This window comes from Leucopleurus acutus, assembly GCF_964270905.1.
Source record: "Leucopleurus acutus genome assembly, chromosome: 1".
In the NCBI taxonomy this organism is placed as follows: Eukaryota; Metazoa; Chordata; class Mammalia; order Artiodactyla; family Delphinidae; genus Leucopleurus; species Leucopleurus acutus.
Genome location: NC_139142.1, coordinates 116,422,887 through 116,436,297, shown reverse-complemented (window position 1 = coordinate 116,436,297; position 13,411 = coordinate 116,422,887).

Here is a 13,411-nt window from a genome sequence, read left to right as displayed (position 1 = left end):
GTTCCTGTGTAGCCAAGTTTACATTCCGTGTAGTACTGATATCTTATGATGTTTCTTTTTCTGTGTGACTTGTTTCACTTAGAATCATCATACCTGAATCCACTCATTATGCTGCTACGGGCCTGATGACATAGATTTCATTGCTGAGTGATATTGCATTGTACGTAAGTACCACAACTTCTGTATCCATTTTTCGCTTTCTGATATATTGAACTTGTACCGTAAACGAGGTTCTTGTAAACAGAGCCGTCCCAAAGTTTGGGGAGGCTGTGTCTTTTTGATTTTAATTTCCCTAAGCTATAGGACCATAAGTGGAAGTGCCCTAGGCTCTGTTGCTTTGTTTTTTACATGTTTCAGGAAACACCATACACTTCTCCAGAGTGGCTGTTGGCAATTTACATCCCGCCCATCAGCATAACAAGGCTCCCAGTTCTCCATGGCCTGTCCTGCCTTTCTGGATATTACACTTTTTTCAGATGGCCCTTTTGACCGGGGGGCAGTGAGACTTCATTGTAGTGTAGATTTCCTTTGCAAGCCTGCTTGGTTGGCCAAAAAGTGCGTATGCGTTTTTTCCTGAATATATTCAGGAAAGAACACATACGCCCTTTTTGGCCAAGTGCATCATTGTGGACGTTCTGCCTCTTTTCCTATGCTTTACATGCAATTCCCGTCTACCTCCTGAAATCGGTTTCCTGCAATTCTGCCCCGCTTTCAAGTCCTCTTGTCAGCCTTACTTCAATATATTTTTGGACGATAGCTGTCATTTATAACTCTGCAGGTTTGTGAATTACAGTGCCCCTGAGCTCCTTTCTTCAACTCGCTTTCTTGTGAGCTGGCCGCAACACCGCAGGATTGCTTCAGGCCCTAGTGTGGTTCCGGCACGGCACGCTGAGCCTTTGGTTAATTCCTCTTCCTGGTGGGAAATGAGAGTTAAATTTGCCCGTCCAGACACCCCCAGCTAGTCTCTCATTGGTTCTCCCTATTCCTGTACATTTTCCGCAGAAATTGCAAACTGGGCCAAACAGGAGGTTAAAGGCACTGACTCTCCAAGTGGGGAGAGTGTTAGTAAAGCGTCTGGAGTTTGCACCCGAGTACCAGGGGACGAAAACTGAGACACATTTGAACACGTTTCCCGATCACACGGTGGATCATACTCTGGGTTCCACATGCATGTTTTAGCTGAAGGAAGAATCCCTTAAACCTGGAGAGTTGAGACCCATGGAATGGGTACCATGCAATATGACTTCAAAGGGTCTGCATTTGCTCACCGAACCTCACCAATCCTATCACTGCTGCGTTTATGCCACTGTACACACGCTTGATTGTCTTTCGGAGACATATAAATCCGTAGGTTTTAAGATTATTTCTAGTCAGGTATATTCTTAGGCGTTTAATATGGGGTGTTGAGTCCACTTCGTTGAGCAAGGAGTAGCTCTTGTCTATTACATATTTGGCTTATGGAACGGTATCTGTGCTAATTTCAATCTCTGGTTTCATGCAGCACCCCAACTCACCTTTCCCCTCAATCAAGCATAAGTAAGTTTTCTACATTTGAGACCCTGTTCTGTTTTGTAATTCAGTTCTTGTGTAGCCAAGTTTACCTTCCGTGTAGTAATGATATCTTATGGTGTTTCTTTTTCTGTGTGACTTACTTCACTTAGAATCATCATACCTGAATCCACTCATTATGCTGCTACGGGCCTGATGACATAGATTTCATTGCTGAGTGATATTGCATTGTACGTAAGTACCACAACTTCTTTATCCATTTTTCGCTTTCTGTGATATTGAACTTGTACCGTAAACGAGGTTCTTGTAAACAGAGCCGTCCCAAACTTTGGGGTGACTGTGTCTTTTTGATTTTAATTTCCCTAAGCTATAGGAACATAAGTGGAAGTGCCCTAGGCTCTGTTGCTTTGTTTTTTAGATGTTTCAGGAAACACCATACACTTCTCCAGAGTGGCTGTTGGCAATTTACATCCCGCCCATCAGCATAACAAGGCTCCCAGTTCTCCATGGCCTGTCCTGCCTTTCTGGATTTTACACTTTTTTCAGATGGCCCTTTTGACCGGGGGGCAGTGAGACTTCATTGTAGTGCAGATATCCTTTGCAAGCTTGCTTGGTTGGCCAAAAAGGGCGTATGCGTTTTTTCCTGAATATATTCAGGAAAAAACGCATACGCCCTTTTTGGCCAAGTGCATCATTGTGGACGTTCTGCCTCTTTTCCTATGCTTTACATGCAATTCCAGTGTACCTCCTGAAATCGATTTCCTGCAATTCTGCCCCACTTTCAAGTCATCTTGGCAGCCTTACTTCAGTATATTTTTGGACGATAGCTGTCTTTTATAACTCTGCAGGTTTGTGAATTACAGTGCCCCTGAGCTCGTTTCTTCAACTCGTTTTCTTGTGAGCTGGCCGCAACACCGCAGGATTGCTTCAGGCCCTAGTGTTGTTCCGGCACGGCACGCTGAGCCTTTGGTTAATTCCACTTCCTGATGGGAAATGAGAGTTAAATTTGCCCGTCCAGACACCTCCAGCTAGTCTCTCTTTTGTTCTCCCTATTCCTGTTCATTTTCCACAGAAATTACAAACTGGGCCAAACAGGAGGTTAAAGGCACTGACTCTCCAAGTGGGGAGAGTGTTAGTAAAGCATCTGGAATGTTGCACCCGAGTACCAGGGACGAAAACGAGACACATTTGAACACGTTTCCCGATCACACGGTGGATCATAATCTGGGTTCCACATGCATGTTTTAGCTGAAGGAAGAATCCCTTAAAACTGGAGAGTTGAGACCCATGGAATGGGTACCATGCAATATGACTTCAAAGGGTCTGCATTTGCTCACCGAACCTCACCAATCCTATCACTGCTGCGTTTATGCTGCTGTACACACGCTTGTTTCTCTTTTGGAGACATATAAATCCGTAGGTTTTAAGATTATTTCTAGTCAGGTATATTCTTAGGCGTTTAATATGGGGTGTTGAGTCCACTTCGTTGAGCAAGGAGTAGCTCTTGTCTATTACATATTTGGCTTATGGAACGGTATCTGTGCTAATTTCAATCTCTGGTTTCATGCAGCACCCCAACTCACCTTTCCCCTTAAGCTAGCGTAAGTTGGTTTTCTACATTTGAGACCCTGTTCTGTTTTGTAATTCAGTTCTTGTGTAGCCAAGTTTACCTTCCGTGTAGTAGTGATATCTTATGGTGTTTCTTTTTCTGTGTGACTTATTTCACTTAGAATCATCATACCTGAATCCACTCATTATGCTGCTACGGGCCTGATGACATAGATTTCATTGCTGAGTGATATTGCATTGTACGTAAGTACCACAACTTCTTTATCAATTTTTCGCTTTCTGTGATATTGAACTTGTACCGTAAACGAGGTTCTTGTAAACAGAGCCGTCCCAAACTTTGGGGTGGCTGTGTCTGTTTGATTTTCATTTCCCTAAGCTATAGGACCATAAGTGGAAGTGCCCTAGGCTCTGTTGCTCTGTTTTTTAGATGTTTCAGGAAACACCATACACTTCTCCAGAGTGGCTGTTGGCAATTTACAGCCCGCCCATCAGCATAACAAGGCTCGCATTTCTCCATGGCCGGTCCTGCCTTTCTGGATTTTACACTTTTTTCATATGGCCCTTTTGACCAGGGGGCAGCGAGACTTCATTGTAGTGCAAATTTCTTTGCAAGCTTGCTTGGTTGGCCAAAAAGGGCGTATGCGTTTTATCCTGAATATATTCAGGAAAAAACGCATACGCCCTTTTTGGCCAAGTGCATCATTGTGGACGTTCTGCCTCTTTTCCTATGCTTTACATGCAATTCCCGTCTACCTCCTGAAATCGGTTTCCTGCAATTCTGCCCCGCTTTCAAGTCCTCTTGGCAGCCTTACTTCAATATATTTTTGGACGATAGCTGTCATTTATAACTCTGCAGGTTTGTGAATTACAGTGCCCCTGAGCTCCTTTCTTCAACTCGCTTTCTTGTGAGCTGGCCGCAACACCGCAGGATTGCTTCAGGCCCTAGTGTAGTTCCGGCACGGCACGCTGAGCCTTTGGTTAATTCCTCTTCCTGGTGGGAAATGAGAGTTAAATTTGCCCGTCCACACACTTCCAGCTAGTCTCTCATTGGTTATCCCTATTCCTGTACATTTTCCGCAGAAATTGCAACCTGGTCCAAACAGGAGTTTAAAGACACTGACTCTCCAAGTGGGGAGAGTGTTAGTAAAGCGTCTTGAATGTTGCACCCGAGTACCAGGGGACGAAAACTGAGACACATTTGAACACGTTTCCTGATCACACGGTGGATCATACTCTGTGTTCCACATGCATGTTTCAGCTGAAGGAAGAATCCCTTAAACCTGGAGAGTTGAGACCCATGGAATGGGTACCATGCAGTATGACTTCAAAGGGTCTGCATTTGCTCACCGAACCTCACCAATCCTAACACTGCTGCGTTTATGCCGCCGTACACACGCTTGATTCTCTTTCGGAGACATATAAATCCGTAGGTTTTAAGATTATTTCTAGTCAGGTATATTCTTAGGCGTTTAATATGGGGTGTTGAGTCCACTGCGTTGAGCAAGGAGTAGCTCTTGTCTATTACATATTTGGCTTATGGAACGGTATCTGTGCTAATTTCAATCTCTGGTTTTATGCAGCACCCCAACTCACCTTTCCCCTTAAGCAAGCATAAGTTGGTTTTCTACATTTGAGACCCTGTTCTGTTTTGTAATTCAGTTCCTGTGTAGCCAAGTTTACATTCCGTGTAGTAGTGATACCTTATGATGTTTCTTTTTCTGTGTGACTTATTTCACTTAGAATCATCGTACCTGCATCCACTCATTATGCTGCTATAGGCCTGATGACATAGATTTCATTGCTGAGTGATATTGCATTGTACGTAAGTACCACAACTTCTTTATCCATTTTTCGCTTTCTGTGATATTGATCTTGTACCGTAAACGAGGTTCTTGTAAACAGAGCCGGCCCAAACTTTGTGGTGGCTGTGTCTTTTTGATTTTAATTTCCCTAAGCTATAGGACCATAAGTGGAAGTGCCCTAGGCTCTGTTGCTTTGTTTTTTAGATGTTTCAGGAAACACCATACACTTCTCCAGAGTGGCTCTTGGCAATTTACATCCCGCCCACCAGCATAACAAGGCTCCCAGTTCTCCATGGCCTGTCCTGCCTTTCTGGATTTTACACTTTTTTCAGATGGCCCTTTTGACCGGGGGGCAGGGAGACTTCATTGTAGTGCAGATTTCCTTTGCAAGCTTGCTTGGTTGGCCAAAAAGGGCGTATGCGTTTTTTCCTGAATATATTCAGGAAAAAACGCATACGCCCTTTTTGGCCAAGTGCATCATTGTGGACGTTCTGCCTCTTTTCCTATGCTTTACATGCAATTCCCGTCTACCTCCTGAAATCGGTTTCCTGCAATTCTGCCCCGCTTTCAAGTCCTCTTGGCAGCCTTACTTCAATATATTTTTGGACGATAGCTGTCATTTATAACTCTGCAGGTTTGTGAATTACAGTGCCCCTGAGCTCCTTTCTTCAACTCGCTTTCTTGTGAGCTGGCCGCAACACCGCAGGATTGCTTCAGGCCCTAGTGTGGTTCCGGCATGGCACGCTGAGCCTTTGGTTAATTCCTCTTCCTGGTGGGAAATGAGAGTTAAATTTGCCCGTCCAGACACCCCCAGCTAGTCTCTCATTGGTTCTCCCTATTCCTGTACATTTTCCGCAGAAATTGCAAACTGGGCCAAACAGGAGGTTAAAGGCACTGACTCTCCAAGTGGGGAGAGTGTTAGTAAAGCATCTGGAATGTTGCACCCGAGTACCAGGGGACGAAAACTGAGACACATTTGAACACGTTTCCCGATCACACGGTGGATCATACTCTGTGTTCCACATGCATGTTTCAGCTGAAGGAAGAATCCCTTAAACCTGGAGAGTTGAGACCCATGGAATGGGTACCATGCAGTATGACTTCAAAGGGTCTGCATTTGCTCACCGAACCTCACCAATCCTAACACTGCTGCGTTTATGCCGCCGTACACACGCTTGATTCTCTTTCGGAGACAAATAAATCCGTAGGTTTTAAGATTATTTCTAGTCAGGTATATTCTTAGGCGTTTAATATGGGGTGTTGAGTCCACTGCGTTGAGCAAGGAGTAGCTCTTGTCTATTACATATTTGGCTTATGGAACGGTATCTGTGCTAATTTCAATCTCTGGTTTTATGCAGCACCCCAACTCACCTTTCCCCTTAAGCAAGCATAAGTTGGTTTTCTACATTTGAGACCCTGTTCTGTTTTGTAACTCAGTTCCTGTGTAGCCAAGTTTACATTCCGTGTAGTAGTGATACCTTATGATGTTTCTTTTTCTGTGTGACTTATTTCACTTAGAATCATCGTACCTGCATCCACTCATTATGCTGCTATAGGCCTGATGACATAGATTTCATTGCTGAGTGATATTGCATTGTACGTAAGTACCACAACTTCTTTATCCATTTTTCGCTTTCTGTGATATTGATCTTGTACCGTAAACGAGGTTCTTGTAAACAGAGCCGGCCCAAACTTTGTGGTGGCTGTGTCTTTTTGATTTTAATTTCCCTAAGCTATAGGACCATAAGTGGAAGTGCCCTAGGCTCTGTTGCTTTGTTTTTTAGATGTTTCAGGAAACACCATACACTTCTCCAGAGTGGCTGTTGGCAATTTACATCCCGCCCACCAGCATAACAAGGCTCCCAGTTCTCCATGGCCTGTCCTGCCTTTCTGGATTTTACACTTTTTTCAGATGGCCCTTTTGACCGGGGGGCAGGGAGACTTCATTGTAGTGCAGATTTCCTTTGCAAGCTTGCTTGGTTGGCCAAAAAGGGCGTATGCGTTTTTTCCTGAATATATTCAGGAAAAAACGCATACGCCCTTTTTGGCCAAGTGCATCATTGTGGACGTTCTGCCTCTTTTCCTATGCTTTACATGCAATTCCCGTCTACCTCCTGAAATCGGTTTCCTGCAATTCTGCCCCGCTTTCAAGTCCTCTTGGCAGCCTTACTTCAATATATTTTTGGACGATAGCTGTCATTTATAACTCTGCAGGTTTGTGAATTACAGTGCCCTTGAGCTCCTTTCTTCAACTCGCTTTCTTGTGAGCTGGCCGCAACACCGCAGGATTACTTCAGGCCCTAGTGTGGTTCCGGCACGGCACGCTGAGCCTTTGGTTAATTCCTCTTCCTGGTGGGAAATGAGAGTTAAATTTGCCCGTCCAGACACCCCCAGCTAGTCTCTCATTGGTTCTCCCTATTCCTGTACATTTTCCGCAGAAATTGCAAACTGGGCCAAACAGGAGGTTAAAGGCACTGACTCTCCAAGTGGGGAGAGTGTTAGTAAAGCATCTGAAATGTTGCACCCGAGTACCAGGGTCGAAAACGAGACACATTTGAACACGTTTCCCGATCACACGGTGGATCATACTCTGGGTTCCACATGCATGTTTTAGCTGAAGGAAGAATCCCTTAAACCTGGAGAGTTGAGACCCATGGAATGGGTACCATGCAATATGACTTCAAAGGGTCTGCATTTGCTCACCGAACCTCACCAATCCTATCACTGCTGCGTTTATGCCGCTGTACACACGCTTGTTTCTCTTTTGGAGACATATAAATCCGTAGGTTTTAAGATTATTTCTAGTCAGGTATATTCTTAGGCGTTTAATATGGGGTGTTGAGTCCACTTCGTTGAGCAAGGAGTAGCTCTTGTCTATTACATATTTGGCTTATGGAACGGTATCTGTGCTAATTTCAATCTCTGGTTTCATGCAGCACCCCAACTCACCTTTCCCCTTAAGCTAGGGTAAGTTGGTTTTCTACATTTGAGACCCTGTTCTGTTTTGTAATTCAGTTCTTGTGTAGCCAAGTTTACCTTCCGTGTAGTAGTGATATCTTATGGTGTTTCTTTTTCTGTGTGACTTATTTCACTTAGAATCATCATACCTGAATCCACTCATTATGCTGCTACGGGCCTGATGACATAGATTTCATTGCTGAGTGATATTGCATTGTACGTAAGTACCACAACTTCTTTATCCATTTTTCGCTTTCTGTGATATTGAACTTGTACCGTAAACGAGGTTCTTGTAAACAGAGCCGTCCCAAACTTTGGGGTGGCTGTGTCTGTTTGATTTTCATTTCCCTAAGCTATAGGACCATAAGTGGAAGTGCCCTAGGCTCTGTTGCTTAGTTTTTTAGATGTTTCAGGAAACACCATACACTTCTCCAGAGTGGCTGTTGGCAATTTACAGCCCGCCCATCAGCATAACAAGGCTCGCATTTCTCCATGGCCTGTCCTGCCTTTCTGGATTTTACACTTTTTTCATATGGCCCTTTTGACCAGGGGGCAGCGAGACTTCATTGTAGTGCAGATTTCTTTGCAAGCTTGCTTGGTTGGCCAAAAAGGGCGTATGCGTTTTATCCTGAATATATTCAGGAAAAAACGCATACGCCCTTTTTGGCCAAGTGCATCATTGTGGACGTTCTGCCTCTTTTCCTATGCTTTACATGCAATTCCCGTCTACCTCCTGAAATCGGTTTCCTGCAATTCTGCCCCGCTTTCAAGTCCTCTTGGCAGCCTTACTTCAATATATTTTTGGACGATAGCTGTCATTTATAACTCTGCAGGTTTGTGAATTACAGTGCCCCTGAGCTCCTTTCTTCAACTCGCTTTCTTGTGAGCTGGCCGCAACACCGCAGGATTGCTTCAGGCCCTAGTGTAGTTCCGGCACGGCACGCTGAGCCTTTGGTTAATTCCTCTTCCTGGTGGGAAATGAGAGTTAAATTTGCCCGTCCACACACCTCCAGCTAGTCTCTCATTGGTTCTCCCTATTCCTGTACATTTTCCGCAGAAATTGCAACCTGGTCCAAACAGGAGTTTAAAGACACTGACTCTCCAAGTGGGGAGAGTGTTAGTAAAGCGTCTTGAATGTTGCACCCGAGTACCAGGGGACGAAAACTGAGACACATTTGAACACGTTTCCTGATCACACGGTGGATCATACTCTGTGTTCCACATGCATGTTTCAGCTGAAGGAAGAATCCCTTAAACCTGGAGAGTTGAGACTCATGGAATGGGTACCATGCAGTATGACTTCAAAGGGTCTGCATTTGCTCACCGAACCTCACCAATCCTATCACTGCTGCGTTTATGCCGCTGTACACACGCTTGATTCTCTTTCGGAGTCATATAAATCCGTAGGTTTTAATATTCTTACTAGTCAGGTATATTCTTAGGCGTTTAATATGGGGTGTTGAGTCCACTTCGTTGAGCAAGGAGTAGCTCTTGTCTATTACATATTTGGCTTATGGAACGGTATCTGTGCTAATTTCAATCTCTGGTTTCATGCAGCACCCCAACTCACCTTTCCCCTTAAGCAAGCATAAGTTGGTTTTCTACATTTGAGACCCTGTTCTGTTTTGTAATTCAGTTCCTGTGTAGCCAAGTTTACATTCCGTGTAGTACTGATATCTTATGATGTTTCTTTTTCTGTGTGACTTATTTCCCTTAGAATCATCATACCTGAATCCACTCATTATGCTGCTACGGGCCTGATGACATAGATTTCATTGCTGAGTGATATTGCATTGTACGTAAGTACCACAACTTCTTTATCCATTTTTCGCTTTCTGTGATATTGATCTTGTACCGTAAACGAGGTTCTTGTAAACAGAGACGTCCCAAACATTTTGGTGGCTGTGTCTTTTTGATTTTAATTTCCCTAAGCTATAGGACCATAAGTGGAAGTGCCCTAGGCTCTGTTGCTTTGTTTTTTAGATGTTTCAGGAAACACCATACACTTCTCCAGAGTGGCTGTTGGCAATTTACATCCCGCCCACCAGCATAACAAGGCTCCCAGTTCTCCATGGCCTGTCCTGCCTTTCTGGATTTTACACTTTTTTCAGATGGCCCTTTTGACCGGGGGGCAGTGAGACTTCATTGTAGTGCAGATTTCCTTTGCAAGCTTGCTTGGTTGGCCAAAAAGGGCGTATGCGTTTTTTCCTGAATATATTCAGGAAAAAACGCATACGCCCTTTTTGGCCAAGTGCATCATTGTGGACGTTCTGCCTCTTTTCCTATGCTTTACATGCAATTCCCGTCTACCTCCTGAAATCGGTTTCCTGCAATTCTGCCCCGCTTTCAAGTCCTCTTGGCAGCCTTACTTCAATATATTTTTGGACGATAGCTGTCATTTATAACTCTGCAGGTTTGTGAATTACAGTGCCCCTGAGCTCCTTTCTTCAACTCGCTTTCTTGTGAGCTGGCCGCAACACCGCAGGATTGCTTCAGGCCCTAGTGTGGTTCCGGCACGGCACGCTGAGCCTTTGTTTAATTCCTCTTCCTGGTGGGAAATGAGAGTTAAATTTGCCCGTCCAGACACCCCCAGCTAGTCTCTCTTTCGTTCTCCCTATTCCTGTTCATTTTCCACAGAAATTACAAACTGGGCCAATCAGGAGGTTAAAGGCACTGACTCTCCAAGTGGGGAGATTGTTAGTAAAGCATCTGGAATGTTGCACCCGAGTACCAGGGGACGAAAACGAGACACATTTGAACATGTTTCCCGATCACACGGTGGATCATACTCTGGGTTCCACATGCAAGTTTTAGCTGAAGGAAGAATCCCTTAAACCTGGAGAGTTGAGACCCATGGAATGGGTACCATGCAATATGACTTCAAAGGGTCTGCATTTGCTCACCGAACCTCACAAATCCTATCACTGCTGCGTTTATGCCGCTGTACACACGCTTGATTCTCTTTTGGAGAGATATAAATCCGTAGGTTTTAAGGTTATTTCTAGTCAGGTATATTCTTAGGCGTTTAATATGGGGTGTTGAGTCCACTTCGTTCAGCAAGGAGTAGCTCTTGTCTATTGCATATTTGGCTTATGGAACGGTATCTGTGCTAATTTCAATCTGTGGTTTCATGCAGCACCCCAACTCACCTTTCCCCTTAAGCAAGCATAAGTTGGTTTTCTACATTTGAGACCCTGTTCTGTTTTGTAATTCAGTTCCTGTGTAGCCAAGTTTACATTCCGTGTATTGGTGATATCTTATGATGTTTCTTTTTCTGTGTGACTTATTTCACTTAGAATCATCGTACCTGAATCCACTCATTATGCTGCGACGGGCCTGATGACATAGATTTCATTACTGAGTGATATTGCATTGTACGTAAGTACCACAACTTCTTTATCCATTTTTCGCTTTCTGTGATATTGAACTTGTACCGTAAACGAGGTTCTTGTAAACAGAGCCGTCCCAAACTTTGGGGTGACTGTGTCTTTTTGATTTTAATTTCCCTAAGCTATAGGACCATAAGTGGAAGTGCCCTAGGCTCTGTTGCTTTGTTTTTTAGATGTTTCAGGAAACACCATACACTTCTCCAGAGTGGCTGTTGGCAATTTACATCCCGCCCATCAGCATAACAAGGCTCCCAGTTCTCCATGGCCTGTCCTGCCTTTCTGGATATTACACTTTTTTCAGATGGCCCTTTTGACCGGGGGGCAGTGAGACTTCATTGTAGTGCAGATATCCTTTGCAAGCTTGCTTGGTTGGCCAAAAAGGGCGTATGCGTTTTTTCCTGAATATATTCAGGAAAAAACGCATACGCCCTTTTTGGCCAAGTGCATCATTGTGGACGTTCTGCCTCTTTTCCTATGCTTTACATGCAATTCCCGTCTACCTCCTGAAATCGGTTTAATGCAATTCTGCCCCGTTTTCAAGTCCTCTTGGCAGCCTTACTTCAATATATTTTTGGACGATAGCTGTCATTTATAACTCTGCAGGTTTGTGAATTACAGTGCCCCTGAGCTCGTTTCTTCAACTCGCTTTCTTGTGAGCTGTCCGCAACACCGCAGGATTGCTTCAGGCCCTAGTGTAGTTCCGGCACGGCACACTGAGCCTTTGGTTAATTCCTCTTCCTGGTGGGAAATGAGAGTTAAATTTGCCCGTCCACAAACCTCCAGCTAGTCTCTCTTTCGTTCTCCCTATTCCTGTTCATTTTCCACAGAAATTACAAACTGGGCCAAACAGGAGGTTAAAGGCACTGACTCTCCAAGTGGGGAGAGTGTTAGTAAAGCATCTGGAATGTTGCACCCGAGTACCAGGGGACGAAAACGAGACACATTTGAACATGTTTCCCGATAACACGGTGGATCATACTCTGGGTTCCACATGCAAGTTTTAGCTGAAGGAAGAATCCCTTAAACCTGGAGAGTTGAGACCCATGGAATGGGTACCATGCAATATGACTTCAAAGGGTCTGCATTTGCTCACCGAACCTCACCAATCCTATCACTGCTGCGTTTATGCCGCTGTACACACGCTTGATTCTCTTTCGGAGAGATATAAATCCGTAGGTTTTAAGGTTATTTCTAGTCAGGTATATTCTTAGGCGTTTAATATGGGGTGTTGAGTCCACTTCGTTCAGCAAGGAGTAGCTCTTGTCTATTGCATATCTGGCTTATGGAACGGTATCTGTGCTAATTTCAATCTGTGGTTTCATGCAGCACCCCAACTCACCTTTCCCCTTAAGCAAGCATAAGTTGGTTTTCTACATTTGAGACCCTGTTCTGTTTTGTAATTCAGTTCCTGTGTAGCTAAGTTTACATTCCGTGTATTGGTGATATCTTATGATGTTTCTTTTTCTGTGTGACTTATTTCACTTAGAATCATCGTACCTGAATCCACTCATTATGCTGCTACGTGCCTGATGACATAGATTTCATTGCTGAGTGATATTGCATTGTACGTAAGTACGACAACTTCTTTATCCATTTTTCGCTTTCTGTGATATTGAACTTGTACCGTAAACGAGGTTCTTGTAAACAGAGCCGTCCCAAACTTTGGGGTGGCTGTGTCTTTTTGATTTTAATTTCCCTAAGCTATAGGACCATAAGTGGAAGTGCCCTAGGCTCTGTTGCTTTGTTTTTTAGATGTTTCAGGAAACACCATACACTTCTCCAGAGTGGCTGTTGGTAATTTACATTCCGCCAATCAGCATAACAAGGCTCCCAGTTCTCCATGGCCTGTCCTGCGTTTCTGGATTTTACACATTTTTCAGATGGCCCTTTTGACTGGGCGGCAGTGAGACTTCATTGTAGTGCAGATTTCCTTTGCAAGCTTTCTTGGTTGGCCAAAAAGGGCGTATGCGTTTTTTCCTGAATATATTCAGGAAAAAACGCATACGCCCTTTTTGGCCAAGTGCATCGTTGTGGACGTTCGGCCTCTTTTCCTATGCTTTACATGCAATTCCAGTCTACCTCCTGAAATCGGTTTCGTGCAATTCTGCACCACTTTCAAGTCCTCTTGGCAGCCTTACTTCAATATATTTTTGGACGATAGCTGTCATTTATCACTCTGCAGGT